This window comes from Protopterus annectens, chromosome 9.part0 (assembly GCF_019279795.1).
Source record: "Protopterus annectens isolate FY-2018-M chromosome 9.part0, PAN1.0, whole genome shotgun sequence".
In the NCBI taxonomy this organism is placed as follows: domain Eukaryota; kingdom Metazoa; phylum Chordata; order Ceratodontiformes; family Protopteridae; genus Protopterus; species Protopterus annectens.
The window spans coordinates 2602162-2621656 of record NC_056743.1 but is presented as its reverse complement, the minus strand read 5'-3'; the positions used below and the strand labels follow the sequence as shown (position 1 = coordinate 2621656).

Below are 19495 nucleotides of genomic sequence, written 5' to 3'. Positions count from 1 at the left end.
TCTTGGAAGACTGCCCTGCTCCTGGCAATAACTTCTGCTAGGAGAGTTTCAGAATTGTAGACACTTATGGCAGTGGAACCTTTCCTCATTTTTCATCAAGACAGAGTTTCTCTACGAACTAATCCTTCCTTCATGCCTAAGGTGGTTTCCAGTATAGCTCTAAATCAAACCATCCACCTACCCACTTTCTACCCCAATCCCCAGAACAAAGGTGAGAGACTCCTGCATTCCTTGGGCATTCACAGGCAGCTTCGTTACTACTTGGATAAAACTAAGGCTTTCAGAAAAACTGACCAGCACTTTGTTTCCTATGCTACAGCCTGTCAAGGGAAGGCCATATCCAAGCAAACCATTTCTAAATGGATAGGCCATTGCATCTGATTCTGCTATACCCATCATGGGAAACCAGTTCCTCCTATCATTAGATCCCACTCTACCAGAGCAACAGCTACCTCTACAGCCTTTCTCAGGGGTGTTCCTACCAAGGAAATCTTAGAAGCTGCAACTTGGAGTTCAGTGCACACCTTCACCAAACACGATCACTTACCTCTTTATTCTAAGTCCAAGGCAGGCTTCGCCACTGCATTTCTGCAGGGCCTCATTGCCTTCTCTAACCCTCTATGATGCCTCCACCCTACCTTAGCTTTGGGACTCAACCCAAGTGTAATGACTGCAGCAGGGTAACATGATGAACATAGTACAGTTTTGTACCTACCATAAATGTAGATGTTCAAGTGTTCACCCTGCTGCAGTCCAGGTTACCCTCTCTCCAACCCCTCTGATCTACTGGCTAAACCTCTGCTATGCCTTACTGATGTATTTGCTTATAGCTGAAGGGATTTTGTGTGTGCACAGTGTTCAGACCATTTGGTACTGATTTGGATCACCTTTTTGGGGGCACCTGACATCTGGGGCAAGAAAAACTGAAGAAAATGGCGTCTGTTGCAATATATGTACCCCTGGCGCATTGACGTCAGGGATGAGGCGACTGCAACCGACGTCGGACCAAGGCTTTGGAAATCCGGCCGACTGCGGGACCGCCTGACGGCAGGATAACCCAAGTGTAATGACTGCAGCAGGGTGAACACTCGAACATCTACATTTATGGTTGGTACAAAACTGTACTTTTCCTACACGATGCCAGATGCTTACAGTCCAGGTGCAGGATGTGTGTTGTCCTGTATTATTTTGGTAGCCTTTTGGATGCTTCTTGCAGAATACAGATGTATCAATAGAAGACTGGAACCTGTTCCCTTCTCTGCAACCTCACCACTCTTTGTAGCGCCTTCCTTTCTGTATCTGTGCAGCTTCCAAATCACACTGTGAAGTTGCAGGTGAGGATGCTCTCTATTGCACCTCTATAGGAAGTGCAGAGAATATGAGGAGGAAGCTTAGCTTTTTTTCAGCCTTTTTAAAAAGTGGAGGTGCTGATGAGCTTTCTTGACCAGTTAGCTGGTGTTCCTGACCAGAAGAGATCCTCTGATATGTGTATACCCAGGAATTTTGTACTCTTAACCCTTTCCACACACTCACCATTAATTCTAAGCACTGGGTGGTTTGTTCTCCTTTTCCTGAAGTTGATGATAATCTTTTTGGTCTTGTTTACATTCAGGTCAAGGTTGTTCCCCTCGCACCAACTGATCAGAGATGCCACCTCCACTCTGTACACCCTTTCATCCTCCTTTGTGATGAGCCCCACGACTCTGGTGTCGTCAGCAAACTTGATATGGTTTGACTTGTGCTTAGCATAGCATTTGTAGGTCAGGATGGTGTGTAACAGTGGGCTAAGAACACATCCCTGTGGAACCCCCAGTGTTAGTCATAATGCACTTCGATGTGTTCTTGCCTTAACATACCCTTTGGTCTGTCAGACAGAAAGCCCAGGATCCAGTTATACAGATGTTTACAGATTCCTAAATCTGCCAGTTTTCTGTCCACTGTATTGAATGCAGAGCTGAAGTCTATGAACAGCATCCTCATATAGTTGTCGTTGCTCTCTAAATGCTCAAGAGAGATGTGTAGTGCTACTGATATGGCATCAGCCGTGGATCGGTTAGCTCTGTAGAAGACTGCATATGGGCAAAACCACGAGGTAGGCATGATGAAAGATGCTTTTTTGATCAGATTAGTGAGGCTTCACTATATCTAGGCATTTCATTTCATGTGTCCCAGCTCAAAGGAATCATAGGTTGATACTAGGCTATCAGCCCTAGGGCCTATACAAGCCTAGCCATAACAATTCCCTGGCTATTTCTTCCCACACTATTTACTTCCCTGGACCCCTGTCTAGCACGGTGACTGACGTGATCCCCGGGGTGAATTTCCTTTCTCCCATCCAATCGTCAAGGTTCCTTTTCAAGAGGGCCAAAGAGGCACACTGCTTGACATGTAAAGAACAAAATGCACTCTTAGTTCATAGGTTAGTACTAGGCTAACTGCCCATGCGAGCCATTGTAAGCCTAGCCAATTATCCCTTGTGAGACTCAAACCCTGCACCTTGTAAGGCAAACACCTTAACCATTAGGCCACCCTCCCAACCCTCCTTAATTACAACCTTTTGCTCTCCAAACATACAAAAATAACTGGGCAAATACATCTCAGGAAAAATCCTAAACCTTCCAAACTATATTGCATATTTGGAAGTTATACATATGTCCTCCCCTTATTCCTGTGTAAATTGCCTTTCCCTTCTCTCTTTTCAATCTTATGTAACGTCTTCTGAATGATTCTTGGTTATCATGCAATTTTGTATGCCATATTACTTACCCCTTTTTAACAGCTTCTGTTCTAGACTCATCTTTAGAGTGGTTCTTTCACTCACGACATTCCTATTACTTTGTTTTCCCGTACTCTGATGTCAATCCCTGATAGGGAAGACGGTCACTTCTCTGTAGTCCAAACTTCTGTTTGGTCTAATCCTTTCTTTTACCTTTCTTATCTAGTTATTTGTATCCAGTACTCTTGGTTGCTTTGTCAAGTTTCTTCAGTAAATTCAAGCCCCCTTTTGTTTGCTATAAAATCTCCTTTTCCCCAGTCCCTTGTTTGTTTACATCTTACAATACTTTTTGCTACATTATGAATGTATGTTTTATGGTGGTGGTTCTTAATTTATTTTTATTTATTGATATTTGATTACCAACTGGGTAGGAGGCCTTTTTCAATTTAGGCCTGGAGAGAAAAGCTCCAACGTATTACAAAACATTTTAAGAACAATTTTACAGTCTTTAAAAATAATACAAAAAAAACCCTACAGTTGAAATAATTATACCAAATTAGACATAATTTGAAGACATTGGTTAAGAATAGGTACAAGTTCTATGATAATGATTTAATAGTTATAGAAAATTTAGCCTGCTTATAGAGAATTAAAGATAAGTTAGTGTAATACAAACAAGAATTGCAGTACATAATGAGAGAAAAGCAGGTTTATGGTATCTTTAGAGAGAAAGACGGGGAAGAGAAATTGATAGAAGTAAGAAAGTGAGTAAGGAAGGGAGAGTACAGAGGTGTTTGCTATGAAGAGGTAGTTCACATTTAGAGATAGAGTTTATCGTGGTGTTGAGCAAGAACAGAGCCAGCTTTTGGCTAGGAAGTCTCTCAGAGTGGTTTTGGATGATGGAAGGAGGGTATTGACTCGATGGACAGATGTAAGGAGTTCCAGGACTTAGTAACATGGTATGAGTACAGACAGTGCCCAGCAGGTTTGATAGGTTTGTGGGCAGACAAGAGTTTTTCGTTACTGAATCATAATGACTGACTGGGAACATTGTTGTGTAGAATGTAATTTAGTGCTGGACAAGCAGCTGGATTCTGGATAAATTTTTTTTGTTGTTGTTGTAAGAAGCTGTTTATATGTTAGTTGATGGGAGTAGTTATAACCAGTTTAGGCTTTTTAGTGCTATATAGTGGTGGATTTTGAAAAGGGGTATTTGCTGCAAATTTAGCATTGTTGTAGCATTGTTCAAGTTATGATTTTTGTGATGCCTAAAGGTTAGTAAGGAGAGGAATAGCCTAAGGAAAGGAAGCACCTAGATTCTCCTGAAGCAGTTCTCATTAAGAACTCTCATCTTGATCAAGCAGAGTTTCCCCTAAATGTTCCAGTGAAGACACCTCCTTTGGCTGTTTCCTGAAACTGATGATGCATTGGGAAGGGTAGAACACTGAAGCCCCTTGCCTGGTGGAGTTGGTCTTTCGTGAAGCGTTTGGCCTTAGCCTATCCATATCTTGACTGGTACCCACCCGGGAGGACTTGGAGAGGACCTGATGTGGTGGAACCTATTCCCTGCCAACCCGACAAGATGCCGAGTTGTTCTTGCTGGGTTAGTAGTCCCTTCACAGCGGCGTGTGCAGTTTCCTCATTTTTGCCTTTTTGATGCTTATTGAGTGGCCTTTTTTTACTGTTTTCATGGGGTGGAGACTTTATCCAAAGGCTAGCAGCTCCTTTTATTATGTGCCCACCTGCACGTTAGACTACTAATGCTACAATACTACAAGTAATGCTGGAGGTGGGGAGTTCCCAATGAGCATTGTTTTAAAGTTTATTACTGGAGCTTTCCTTGAATGGATGGTTATGCTATCAGTTACATTTGAAGATGAAGTGCTTTGCTTTGTATCCTATATCTTTGTTTTTAAGCTACAGTGTAAATGAGCCAGGAAATTCATAAGCACCGCATACAGTAGTGAGCTTGCATTGTGCAGACAAACCGCAACCCAAGTCATAAAAATGCATTGCAGAACTGATCTGCCTTGCACCAGGCAGCAATGCAAGTACATTATAGTTTCATAGTTTAGTACTAGGCTATCTGCCCTGGGGCATTTGTAAGCCTAGCCATAGTGATGTGGCTTTCGCCACCCCATAAAATGGTACAAAATGCACAGAATAGATTTAGAATACTGTGCCTCTGTCTAGTAGTGACACAGTGAAGGTCCCCTTATATAATGGAATTAGTTTACTGTGCCCCTATCTAGTAGTGACACAGATGTGACCCCTGGGGTAAACTTACAATCTCCCATCCACTCATCAAGATTTCTCTTGAAGAGAGTCAGTGAGGGGCTCTGCCTAACATGAACTGGGATCTTGTTCCAGAGCATGGGAAGCCTCTGGGTTATGAATCTATCACTCCAGCATGTCCTATTCATACTTGTGCCGAGGTTTAAGTCTTTAGCTCTCATGGTTCTGATGGATTTGAGGTGGAGCATGTCCATCAGTTCCTGATTGGACATGGCCTTGTACGTCAGGCAGAGATCACCTCTGAGCAGGCGGTATGCTACTGAATAGAGCTGGAGTTTCTTTAGTCTGGCAGAATAAGACATATGTTGGAGACCCTTGATTCCCTTGGTGAGGTACTTTTGTGGTCTCTCCAGCTGTTGCAAATGCCGTGTGAGGTACATACCAAATGGGGCATTGTACTCAATCATGGGTCTGATGAGGGAGGAGTATAGGGGTACAATGACATCCTTGGATCTGGATGTGAATCCCTTCATGATAAGGTGTGCAAGGTAGAAGGTTTTTCTAGCCACTTTGGCAACGTGGGTGTCAACTGAGAGGTCGCTGTCGACTTGGGTTCCTAGGTCTCTGATTACTTTTTCTGTACTCAGAGGGTTGCTGTGTATGTGATAATTTGTGGGTACTTTGTTTTTCCCAAAGGGGATGACTATACATTTTTTGGCATTTAGTTTAAGGCCATGACTCCGGCACCAGTTGTTCGTTTCTGTGAGGCCTTTTTGTAGGATGTATGTGTCTGCTGGTGTATCGACTATGGCACCTAGTTTGCAGTCATCTGCGAACTTTGTCAGCCACAACCCTCCCATGTTTGCTTTAACATCTGAGAAATAAATGCCAAACAAGAGGGGTCCCAGGACAGATCCCTGTGGGACACCACTTGTGACTGGCTTTGAGTCTGACATTGCTCCAGCGATTTTAACTTTATAGGTTCTGTCCTTTAGCCAGTTTGCAACCCATCTAGTGACATAAGGGTTTACATTTAAGCTGTTGAGCTTATCTATGATGCCTGAGTGGGGTATTGTGTCGAAGGCCTTAGCCAAGTCCAGGTAGGCTGTATGGACTGCTTTGCCCTCATCAATGGCTCTAGTGACTGTTTCGAAAAAGTCAACCAGGTTCAAAAGGCAGGATTTGCCCTTTACAACGCCGAACTGGGTGGGGTCAAGTGTCTGTATGTCCCCAATGTCTCTGTTTGAGTTCCATAATGATTCTTTCCATAGCTTTGCAGACCAGGCTGGTTAAGCTTATGGGGCGGTAGTTCCCAGGGTCTGTAGAGGTACCCCCTTTGTGGAGTGGGACCACTGTTGCTGTACGCCAGTGTTCAGGTACATATCCTGTAGTAAGGCTAAGGTTAAATAGCATTTTTATGTGCGGGTTTAGCTCCTCTTTGAGTTCACGTAGCACGCAACCTGGGATACCGTCAGGTCCAATTGATGCTGTGTTTTTAGCTTTGCTGAGGGCGAGACATCTGAGATGACAGGGAGATTACATTCAGCTGGGATAAGTATTTCTTCTTTTGGGGGTGAGAGAGGGGAGAAATTTGCACTGAACCTGTCAGCCAGAATGTTGGCAATATCTGTGGGTTCAGTGTATTTTTTGTTGTTGTGAACTGACTCTGAGCATATCTGAGGGTTTCCGCCCAGGTTTCTAACATAGCTGAAGAAGGCTTTGTGGTTATCTTTAGTGTCCTTAGCGATTTTTCTCTCAAAGTTGGGCTTTAATGTTTTTATGAGAGAACATAGTTTTCTGCTAGTGTTGATCAGAGATGTCTTCCCTTTATGGGATTTTGCTCTGTCGTGCAGTAGCTTCCTTCTTTTGTTATACAATTTGTTAATGGCTGAGGTCCACCAGACAGGATGCTTGCCTTTGGTGGAGAGGGACTTGGATTTATTTGGGATTGCATGATCCATGCATTCTTGGAGATGTCTATAGAAAGCATTTGTGAAGGATTCAGCATTGTGGGATGTGGTATCCACTGGCCCAGTGGGCTTAAAGGATACCATCTCAGTCTTAAGAAGAGTGAAGTTTGCTTTTGAGAAGTTTTTCACTGTGGTCTTTTGTGCTGGGGGTGGAGGTGGGATATGTATATCCAGGGTGATTAGTTTGTGGTCAGATCTCACTAGTGAGGGGTATACCTCCGGTGTGGAGCATTTTGTCCCCATGTTTGTGATGATCACGTGTAGTATATTATCTCCCCTAGTGGGAGAGGTGACTAGTTGTTCCAGTGCATTTGAATTTATGAATTCCAGGAACCTTTGGGCTAGGGTGTTAGGGCTAGAATAATGTACCCAATCTATGTTAGGGTAGTTGAAGTCTCCCAGTATGATGGTATTTTGTGATACATTCATATCCTCCAATGTCTTCAGGAAGGCTGAGTGGGGTTCCTGAGATTGGGAGGGTGGTCTGTAACATGCTACCAGTTGTATAGCAGTTTTGCCTATGGTTAGTTGCACCTGTATGGTCTCCGATGCTTCATGTGTTGCTACTAACTTGGAGGTGTGGGTGTCCTTGATGAATATGGACACTCCCCCTCCCTTTGTGGTTCGGCCCGGGTTTTGGGGCCGAAAAGCATGATATGAGGTATAGCCTGGTAGCGCTGGGGTGCTCTCAGGAGCCTTGAACCAGGTTTCAGTTACTGCACAGACGTCTATGTTCTCCATACTGAGGAGTGCATCGAGTGCCTGCATCTTGAGATTTAGACTTCTGGCATTGAAGCAGCATTACCCTTAGTTTTTTTCCATTTTTTTCCATTTTTGTTTTCTAAGGAGGTGGGTTTGTCTTTTGAGCCTTGCCTAAAAAAGGCACTATGGGGGTGGCAAGAGCCTTAGCCATTATCCGGAAGCCCAGTGGTGACAGGTGCAAGACGTCCCTTGCGAAGCAGCGTGGCTTGTCCAACATGTCATCCCAGGCAGACAGACATTGGATCCCCTTAGAATGACACCAATACTTGAGCCAATTATTAAAGCTGATCATCTTGTCTTTGTATTGTGGCATCATTCTTGGTGAGGGCAAGATGCTGCTCAGGGTCATATCAGCCTGGGCTACATAATCAGAGAGCTCCTCTATGCCTCTTTTCATGTAGTCCAGGGAGGTACGTCTCAGGTCATTCACGCCAGCATGGACAATGACGGAGTCATATTTGTACTTGCTTTGGAGTGACCTGAGTGCGTGTGTTATGTGGCGGATCCTAGCTCCCGATAGGCAGCTCACAGTCACCCTCTCCTTGTTCAGCCTGGTAAGCGGGACATCAGTGTGTCTGACTATAGAGTCACCTATTACTAGTGTATCAGGCATGGTGTTTGGCCTTAAGGGCTGTGATTGATTGACACACTGATTTATTGAAGTATGTGTTGCATGTGTTTTGTTTTGAGGTGGTGGATTTTTGGATGTCTGCTTTGGGAGCCTCTGTTGTTTTGGTAAGTTTTTATTAGAGCCTCCGAGTATGTCTTTGTGTTTTTATGTGTTTGGTTTGCAGTTGTGGTAGGTCTATGTGGGACTGGGTTTGTTGTGTGTGTGGTTACCATCTCCTCCTGTCTGGTCATGCCAGCCCTGAGTTGAGAGAGTTCAGCCTCCAGTTTGGCTATATAGTTGCATCTCTCACATGTATTTGTGTTTGTTGGGAGGAGGATAGGGTTGTCTGTGTACATGAGACAATTGTAGCATTGTCTCAAGATACCCAGATTAACCAGCTGAACTGGAGAGGATGCCAGTAATCTACCACTCGACATGCTAGAACAGTATAAGGGAGTGCTGTGCCTTTAAGGGAAGTGGATATTCACAGGGGTGGTAGGTGGATGTAGTGCTTACTTAGTATGAGAGTGCTTACTTAGTAGAGAAGTTTTGAGAACAAGTGCTAGGCTTATAATATAGCGAGTAGTCTGATTATACTAAGAGTAGAGCTTCCTTAAGGGAAAATTTGAAGAGCAGACTAGGCGGAGCCAGAAGAAGTTTAACCGGCGCTGTGCTATGCACACAATCCGCAAAGCCGCACAAACGCAGATTTTAAACATTGTACTGTTGTCCCATTTTGTACCTTCTGGACAACGTTGGCACTTGTACTGGTAGTGTGTAGCCCAATCAGTCTATTGGACTGATAGCCTGGGGTCATTTGAGTGGCTGTCAGTAGCCCATAACAAGTTCTGTTTCAAGTGTCATATACATGCCCCCATAATATATGGAGCAGCACTTTGAGATTCAGGGGTACCAGAACAAATTATGTTTCATATGCCGTGTACATTCCCATAGTACACAGAGTATCACTTTGAGATGCAGGGGTACTGGAAGAAAAACAACAAGGTTTACGTTTGAAACTGCATTGGTGCTACTAGAGTCTAAAACACAGGTTTATTACTCCGGAAAGTAATGGGAATAACTCATTTGGCTAAATAAGTGTTTACAGTATTTGTAGCATCAGTCACAGTAACTTGCCAGCAAGTTGTCAATCCATTGCAGTGTCACTACCTACTTTGTATCTGACAGCTTCTTTTACAAATGGGCCACATGTAATAGTCTACAGTTTCAGGCCTTCATTCCAACTCTTTACCAAAAGTTACTCCACTAGGCTGAATGCAGTAAAGACCCTGACTAGGCTAATGAGCTTGAGTCGTGGATCTTCAGGCAAATTAATTTACAGTTGAGGAGCAGACTTCCTGAGCTCCTACTGTTTATCTGCAATCTTATACTGAGAGTAATTGACAATTTCTATGCACCAGTCACTTTGCATAAGTCTTAAAGGCACATTATAAAATTTCCCTATATTCAGCATGTTACATAGGGAAGGTAGTCAAGCAAGGTGTTTCTGTCTTTTTCTGTCAGCCAGTCAGTGGCACACCTGCATGATGGATCATTACCAAGTCAGTGGACTACCTGTATGATGGAATCACCAGGGAGCACTATGCGGTTGGTGACAGATTGTGGGCTTTTTGGATATTGGAGTAACTAGGGAGTTGTCTTGATCCATTAGCATCATGGCAAATGATTAATGAAGTAGGTTTTGGTGTTCTGCAGTAGTCTGTATTCTTAGAAAACCTGCTGCTTTATGCTGTGAGGTTTGTGTGTATAGTTTTAGTATGTTGTATTGGTTTACAGTGAATTCTATAAGGCTGTGTTATGTAGATGTCCTTCTATTCTCATGTTGCAGTTTTCATAACTGTAGGGAGGTTGCTGTCTGCAGCACCGGACATTTGGTCAGTATACCAAAGTCTTAGGAGCAGGAGTACATGCAGCGTTTGATGTCAGAGCCGTAAGCCAATGTTGGCTGTAAAAGTGACATCTGCACATACCCGTTTCTGAACTTTTCTGCTGCAGTGATCTTTAGACCTCGGATCGCCAGCTTCGGGAAGCAGTTTGCTTATTTGACTCTGCCGTCCGCTACAGATAAATACCCTTTGGGTTTTTTTTTTTATCTATTCCTTAGCTTTTCAGACGTACATGTCAACTAGAAAGGTGAAGTGCGCTTGTGGAAGACAAATTCTACACAAGGACACACATAAGTGCTTATTCTGTTTAGGGGAGACCCACAACCATATGTCTTGCAACATTTGTAAATAGTTTCTAAAACACTTAGCAGACGTCTGGCTGCATTAAAAGTTTATCTAGAAAACTAGAGACTCTGGCGTTGGGTATGGAGGGTGTGGTAGGTACTTCTGACGAGCCGCCTCGGAAGAAGGCCAGAAAAGTTAGGCAGACACTCATGCTACACCTCAGGAGTCCGGTGAGACTCTCGAGGGAGATGTTAGCCCAGGGTCACATCGGACGTCTGTTTCTCAGCTAGAACCGGGAGCTATGATGGAAGCTGGTTCGGTGGACACGCTGACTATGTCTGCTGAGGTAGATTGGCCATCGGCTCCTGATGGCAAGGGGGAACCACTGCTCATGGCATTGGAATGGCCTGCTCATGCTCTGCCATCCTCCCAGATGTCAACTTTTAAATCGACCCATCTGCCTACTCCTCTGAAGAGAAAACAGAAATCAAAACATACAGAAGAGCAACCTGCACCTGAGTGGAAAGTTTTTTCCCAAACTCTTCTCAGAGCATTCCAGATCCTCCAGTCGCAGGTACCTCAATCTGCTCCTTCTCCAGTGCAGGCCTTTGAAAAATCGGAGGAAGAATACTCCTCCTCTGAAGATTCCCTTAATTACTGCTCTCAAACTGAATCCCCCAAGGACGTCATTACCTCTGAGGAAGAGGACTCAAATCAGTCCTGAATCTCCAGGGGAAAAATTTTCTTTTGGCGATACCATCTTGCTCATGAGAGAACACTTCAAATGGCAGGCCTCAGATGTTTCAGAAACAAAAAAAGAGGTATTTTGAATTATTGCAAATGGATCAGCCCTCCCCTTCTGCAGTCCCTCCATTGCTTCCGGCATTTAAAGATGCATTTTTGGCTGCTTCACAGGCCCCTGACTCTCAGCCCCCAGCTTCCAAATGTCCAGACAGGTTCAATAAAGTCCCTCAGGATACGAAGTACGTGTTCAAGAACCCCCCTGCAGTCATAGCAGTCTCAGGTGACAAATCCTCTAGACAGCTGCCTTCAACCTCTCTATTCTACACTGACAAGGACAGCAAGTTTACAGATAGGCTAGGAAAAAAGGTCTAGACCTCTTCCACGCTTGCCATCAGAGCCCTTAAAACTGTCAAACCCACATGGCCAGGTTTGTTTTAGACACCCTCTTTAAGACTTCAGCTCTCATACCTGTTGTACCAGACTCGCCTGCAAAGACCCAACTTAACTCCCTGCTCTCCACAGTCTCACAGGTGACTAGGCACTCTATTAAGTGCAGTTATGATGTGGTGGAGGCCTCTTCAAAATCTGCAGCTTCAGGCTCCGTCCTGAGGAGGTATTCCTGGGTGAGACTCCAACCCCTTCCCATGTATGTACAAACCAAGTTGTTGGATGCACCACTAGGTAATAAGGCCTTTTTCGGTGAAGCTTCTGCAGAGCTCCTCAAATCCGTACAAGAAAAGGGAAAGAAGTTGAAAAATAACGTTTACTGGTTTCACCTATTCTTAGGTACCATAGGAACTACCTATGTTAGGGGACAGTCGTCTCATTCTGCTCCATTTCAGGCTAAGGGATGGAGGCAACCTAGGAAACATTCCACTCCTAGACCGCCTTCCTCCATTAACACCACTTCCTTTCAGAGGCAGCCTGACCAGGACAGAGCCCCTTCACTGTGACTCAAACCCACTAACTCCCTTCCTTCACTGTAACTCAAACCCACTAACTCCCTTCCTTCACTGTGACTCAAACCCACTAACTTCCTTCCTTCACTGTGACTCAAACCCACTAACTCCCTTCCTTCACTGTGACTCAAACCCACTAACTCCCTTCCTTCACTGTGACTCAAACCCACTAACTCCCTTCCTTCACTGTGACTCAAGCCCACTAACTCCCTTCCTTCACTGTGACTCAAGCCCACTAACTCCCTTCCTTCACTGTGACTCAAACCCACTAACTCCCTTCCTTCACTGTGACTCAAACCCACTAACTCCCTTCCTTCACTGTGACTCAAACCCACTAACTCCCTTCCTTCACTGTGACTCAAACCCACTAACTCCCTTCCTTCACTGTGACTCAAACCCACTAACTCCCTTCCTTCACTGTGACTCAAACCCACTAACTCCCTTCCTTCACTGTGACTCAAGCCCACTAACTCCCTTCCTTCACTGTGACTTAAGCCCACTAACTCCCTTCCTTCACTGTAACTCAAACCCACTAACTCCCTTCACTTCTCTTCCCTACTCCTCACCCTCTCCCTTCCTTCACTGTGACTCGAGCCCACTAACTCCCTTCACATGTCCTTCATGGATGCATCTGCAGTCATAACAACTGGGTTGTCCTGTCGTCAGGCAGCCCTTCAGTCGGCCGGATTCCAAAGTCCGGGTCCGGCTTCGGCTGATGTCGCACTTCACCCGACGTCATCTCTGTTGGTCTTCGGGTATATAAGCATCAGCCGACGCCATTTTCTTCAGTCTTTCTTGCCGTGGCTCAAGCAGAAGCTGTTCGCAAGTGCCGGTCGGTCGGATCCAGAGATTACTTCTACCGAATACTACCCGAAGACTTCTAAAGCTAAGTACCCGCTGGGGACTCTTTCTTGCCTCAGCCGATGTCAGAAAAAGTTAATAATGGTTTAACCTGTGGGAAACAAATACCTCATAAAGATTTCCACTCTTACTGCCTGCCCTGTTTAGGCCCAGCCCACGACGTAGCAGCTTGTTCGTCCTGTGCTTCTTTCAACCGGCAACGCTTAGACGCCGGTCAGAGTTTGCAGAACAGTTTTTCGGTTCTGACTTTGCGACATTATGCCGTCGGACCTCCGACTTCGCATTCTGCCAAAAACGCAAAGAAAAGACTGACACTCATGTCCGTGGTTTCGCCAAACCATGGTTAAGCAAATCATGAGTGTCTCGGTTTCGCCGAAACCGAGAAAACTGATCAAACTACACCTGAAACTATCACTACAACTGAGGTCCCTGCTAACACTCTTGAATCGGCCTCAGAAATTTTACCCACTCACGGTGCTTACCACTGACTTATCAGACACCATTCCCTTGGATGTCTCTACCCCAGCACGTGGTGCTGCTAGGCCTCCAGCAGCCATGTCCATTAAGGCCTTTGCCAGGGCTAAAGCAGCCAAGACTACTAAAACAGTGCCTGTTAAACCCCTTCCACCAGGCCCTCTGCCAGTTCTCAAATGCTTAACTTGGCACAAGATTTAATTTCATTAATTAGAGGATCTCAATCTCACCCAGACAGGGCCTCTCAGCCCCAGAAAGAGACCTAGGGCAGAGCCCCTGAGCCAGTGTCCTCTGATGATTCTGCTGATGAATCAGACATAACTGACCAGCCAGAGGCTCCTTTCTCCAATTTTGAAGATTCTGATGCTGAAGAATCCATTCCAGCTGCTTCCCCTCCAGAAGAATTCTCCTTTGGGGAAACCTTGCATGCCATGCGAGAACAGTTCCAATGGCAGCAACAGGATTTTTCAGACTCCAGGAAAAGACTTAGGACCTTTTTGCACCTACCACAGCACAGGCCCTTAGCTATCCCTCCTGTTCTCTCTGTGGTGGATGATGCTTTCAATGATGCCTGCTCAGCTCCAGATTCTTTACCCCCAGCCCTGCCAAACCAGACAGATTTTACAGGGTGCCAGATACTCATCACCACCTCTACAAGGCCCCTCTTGCAGACCCCGAAACTATATCCCAGGGTCCCAAGGCAGTAGCCGCGACTATAGCTAAAAACCCTGTTCCTTCTGAAAGGGAAGCAAGGTCATTAGACAGATGGGGTAAAAAAGTTTACACTTCAGCCACTCTTTCAGCTAGAGCTTTAAATTGTCAGTTTCACATGATACAATACCAAGAGTTTATGCTTGATCAGTTAACTAAAAAGCTAACCACTGATGAATCTCTTGATAAGAATTATGTATTAGAAATGGTAAATAACATACAGCAGGTTAGTAACCATTCTTTAAAATGTGGCTATGATGCACTGGAGGCTTCATTTAGATCAGCCATGACTGGCACAGTAATTAGAAGGCATGCATGGCTAAAGGAGCAAGCTTTACCGGATCATGTTAAATCTAAATTGCTTGATGCTCCTATGGATAAATCAAGTTTGTTTGGTACACCTGCCCAGCAGGTTATGAAGAAAATGGAAGAAAAGGCAAAATCAGTCCAGACAGTTAAAGAATTCTTGCAGGTTCAACCCCAAGGTTTAGCAGGAACTGGCCTGCCAAAATTGGTCCTTTCCTGACTCCACAAGACCTCAAAGGGGCAGGAATAGACGCTCCAGAGGCAGAAACCAATCCAGAGGAGGTGCCCACAGAGGACGACAGTGGCAAGGTAACAACAGAGGCACAGAATCAACACCTGCCTCTACATCAACACAGCCACAGTGACTTAAACCTAAACCCGCCTACCAGGGAACAAATAGCAGCTCCTCTAGGCGGAAAGCTAACCTTATTTTCAAAAACTGGCACCACATAACAAAGGACAAGTGGATTTTACTTAACCATAGATCAAGGTTACCGGTTCCACTTCCACACTTTACCAGTCAAAAGAGGAATGCCAAACCTACCTCCAAATCAAAAACAGAGGCTCTACAACAGATAATGGAATTAGCAAACATGAGAGCTGTGGAAAAGTGCCAACAGCAGAGCAAGGAAAGGGGTTCTACTCCAGACTATTCCTAGTTCCAAGAAAGGAAAAAGTTGGAGACCAATTCTAGACCTGTCTACCCTAAATACTTACATCATTGTCCCAAAATTCAAAATGCTGACCCTACAGCAACTTCTTCCCATGCTGGGCAAGGAGTGTTGGCTGGTAACTCTAGATCTCAAGGAGGCATACCTGCACGTCCCCATTCGACCTATCTGCAGAAGATACCTCAGATTTCTTGCAGGATCAGAGCACTATCAATTCTCAGCATTGCCCTTTGGCTTATCTACTGCGCCCAGAGTATTCACAAAATGCCTGGCATCAGTAATCGCCATTGCAGACTACAGGGAATTCAAATTTATCCATACCTGGACGACTGTCTGATACAAGGGGCAACAAAAGCAAGCTGACAACAGATTTACAAAGGGTCATTTACTTGCTTCAAGCACTGGGATACACAGTCAATTTACAAAAGTCAAGGCTGATACCATCCCAGAGAAGGACTTTCCTGGGAGCGGAATTGGACACAGTAAGGCAAATGGCATTCCTAACTACAGAAAACAAAAAGAACTCCTCTTTACTTCTTGGCACTAACAAATCTGAACAAGTTAACAGCAAGAAAGGTACTGCAGGCCTTGGGTTTCATGGCATCATGCATAATCTTGGTTCCATTTGCCAGACTACATATGAGAAAGCTTCAGTGGTACCTAAAGAATTTATGGTCCCAACACAGACACAGCCTAGAAACGGAAATTCCACTAATACCATGCTTAAAACAGGAGTTCCTATGGTGGGCTCACGATGCCAGTCAAACCCAGGCCTGCCCTTTCGCAAAGGTCAAGCAAGCCAGACCATCACAACAGATGCTTCAGACCTGGGATGGGGGCACATATGCTGGACAAATGCGTGCAAGGATTGTGGACACAGGACCAACTTCACCTGCACATCAACCTAAAAGAAATGCTGGCAGTAAAACTGGCAATCCAAAAGTTCAGACCATTTCTCAAGGAAGGCCAGTTGATGATAAGGACAGACAACACCACAGTCATGTGGTACATCAACAAACAGGGAGGCACTCATTCCTACCCCTATGCAGAATGACTTTGGAGCTGTGGACCCTGGCACTCAGCTACAACATCCAGTTACAGGCAATATTTGTACCAGGAAAAGAAAACTCTAGCAGATATGTTAAGTAGGACTACATCGGATGTCCACGAATGGCAGCTGCACCGGACATCTTCAAGACCATCTCAAGAAATGGGGAATGCCTCAGATAGATCTATTCGCATCACCTCTCAATCACCAGCTCAAAAATTCTGCACAAGGACATTCCACCCACTAGCATGGAAAGTGGACTCGCCTCCTTCAGCTGGAAAGGACTAACAGCATATGCATTCCCACCTCTTCCCTTGATACACAAAGTATTACTAAAAAGCAAGGAGGAACGCCCAAGGATAATCCTGATAGCTCCAAACTGGCCAAGACAACATTGGTACCCACTGCTGAGGAGCATGTCTCGGAACAATATGTGGCCAATACCCCTGATGCCCTTGATGCTAACTCAGAACAACTACAGCACCATGCATCCAAACCTAAAACGCTGCAACTGACTGCATGGAACATCACATAGCAGCTGCTAATCCACAGCTTTCACAAAGAGTTAAAGACATTATTCTTGAAGCACGCAGACCTTCAACAAGAAGAAACTATGCTGGGAAATGGAAAAGGTTTGTCATTTGGAGCTCAGAAAGAGGTAAAGATGTATCAAACATAGATATGCCCAACATTCTGGAGTATCTGGCCGAACTACTTCATTCAGGCCTGTCCTATTCCTCCATCAAGATTCATGCATCAGCTATTTCAGCAGAATACAGCTTTGATCCACCTGTATTTTCACACCCTTTGCTCAGGCAGTTCCTCAGAGGAATCAAGAATGTAAAACCTCCAAGGAAACCACCATTACCAGCCTGGGACTTGAACTTTGTGCTAGAAAAATTGACTCTATCACCTTTTGAGCCAGCAGCAACAGCAGACCTGCAACACCTGTCATGGAAAACTGCTTTCCTACTGGCAATTACTTCAGCAAGGAGGGTTTCAGAACTACAGGCCTTAATGGCAGTGCAACCCTTTCTAATCTTCCACCAAGATAGAGTGTCCATGAGGACTAATCCTACATTTATGCCTAAGGTGGTATCCAGAGTTTCCTTAAACCAGGCAATCCACCTACCTACCTTCTTTCCCAACCCACAAAACAGAGGGGAAAGAATACTGCATACCTTGGATGTACATAGACAGCTACGCTACTACTTGGACAGAACAAAAATAGCAGAAAGACTGACCAACTTTTGTAGCCTATGCAACAGGAAGGGAAGGAAAAGCTATTTCCAAACAGACAATCTCCAAATGGATAGGAAATTGCATACGATTCTGTTACTCCTTCCATGGAAAGCAAATTCCACAGAACATAAGACCTCATTCTACAAGGGCAACAGCCACTACCACAGCCTTCTTACGAGGAGTGGCTACCAAAGACATTATTGAGGCGGCTACTTGGACCTCCGTGCATACATTTGCCAAGCATTATAATTTACCTCTATATTCCAGATCCCGAGCAGGGTTTGCCACTGCTGTTCTGCAAGGGATCCTAAACGCACTATAATCTACCTTTATCCTCCTCCCCTAGTTGGCTATGGTATTCTACCCAGTTGTTATGACTGCAGATGCATCCATGAAGGACATAGTACAGTTTTGTACCTACCATAAATGTAGATGTCCCAATTGGATAGCATCTGCAGTCAGGCTTACCCTCCCTCCTTCCCTCTGTGGTACTCCTAGGGTGTTTACCCTTCTAATAGCTAGCTAGTGGTGGGACTTCTTTCATGGTGTATTTGTTTGTATTTATGTACATACATGCTTATTTTTGTGTTTACCTCTATCTTTTGGAAACATTGGCATCTATCCAAAATTTTAGCCTTCTAGAGGGCTTCTGGCATCTGGGGCAAGAAACACTGAAGAAAATGGCGGCGGCTGATGCTGATATACCAAGACCAACAGAGATGACGCCGGGTGAAGTGCGACATCAGCAAGCCGGACCCGACTTTGGAATCCGGCCGACTGAAGGGCTGCCTGACGACAGGACAACCCAGTTGTTATGACTGCAGATGCTATCCAATTCGGACATCTACATTTATGGTAGGTACAAAACTGTACTTTCTCTTCCCTACTCCTCACCCTCTCCCTTCCTTCACTGTGACTCGAGCCCACTAACTCCCTTCACTTCTCTTCCCTACTCCTCACCCTCTCCCTTCCTTCACTGTGACTCAAACCCACTAACTCCCTTCACTTCTCTTCCCTACTCCTCACCCTCTCCCTTCCTTCACTGTGACTCGAGCCCACTAACTCCCTTCACTTCTCTTCCCTACTCCTCACCCTCTCCCTTCCTTCACTGTGACTTGAGCCCACTAACTCCCTTCCTTCACTGTGACTCAAACCCACTAACTCCCTTCCTTCACTGTGACTCAAGCCCACTAACTCCCTTCCTTCACTGTGACTCAAACCCACTAACTCCCTTCCTTCACTGTGACTCAAACCCACTAACTCCCTTCCTTCACTGTGACTCAAACCCACTAACTCCCTTCCTTCACTGTGACTCAAACCCACTAACTCCCTTCCTTCACTGTGACTCAAACCCACTAACTCCCTTCCTTCACTGTGACTCAAGCCCACTAACTCCCTTCCTTCACTGTGACTCAAACCCACTAACTCCCTTCCTTCACTGTGACTCAAACCCACTAACTCCCTTCCTTCACTGTGACTCAAACCCACCAACTCCCTTCCTTCACTGTGACTCAAACCCACAAACTCCCTTCCTTCACTGTGACTCAAACCCACTAACTCCCTTCCTTCACTGTGACTCAAACCCACTAACTCCCTTCCTTCACTGTGACTCAAACCCACTAACTCCCTTCCTTCACTGTGACTCAAACCCACTAACTCCCTTCCTTCACTGTGACTCAAGCCCACTAACTCCCTTCACTTCTCTTCCCTACTCCTCACCCTCTCCCTTCCTTCACTGTGACTCGAGCCCACTAACTCCCTTCACTTCTCTTCCCTACTCCTCACCCTCTCCCTTCCTTCACTGTGACTCGAGCCCACTAACTCCCTTCACTTCTCTTCCCTACTCCTCACCCTCTCCCTTCCTTCACTGTGACTCGAGCCCACTAACTCCCTTCACTTCTCTTCCCTACTCCTCACCCTCTCCCTTCCCTCCTGGTGGAAGATCACCTCAGAGGCCTGGTGCTCTTCATCATTCAAAAAGGTTAATGTTCATC

General features: G+C 45.2%; 1 protein-coding gene across 1 annotated transcript in view; it reads left to right on the top strand.

Moving 5' to 3' along the window:
• The window catches only part of PPFIA1 (PTPRF interacting protein alpha 1), a 2891353-nt gene that overhangs the window by 514265 nt on the left and 2357593 nt on the right, over positions 1 to 19495 (top strand). The gene's annotated exons all lie outside the window — the stretch shown is intronic.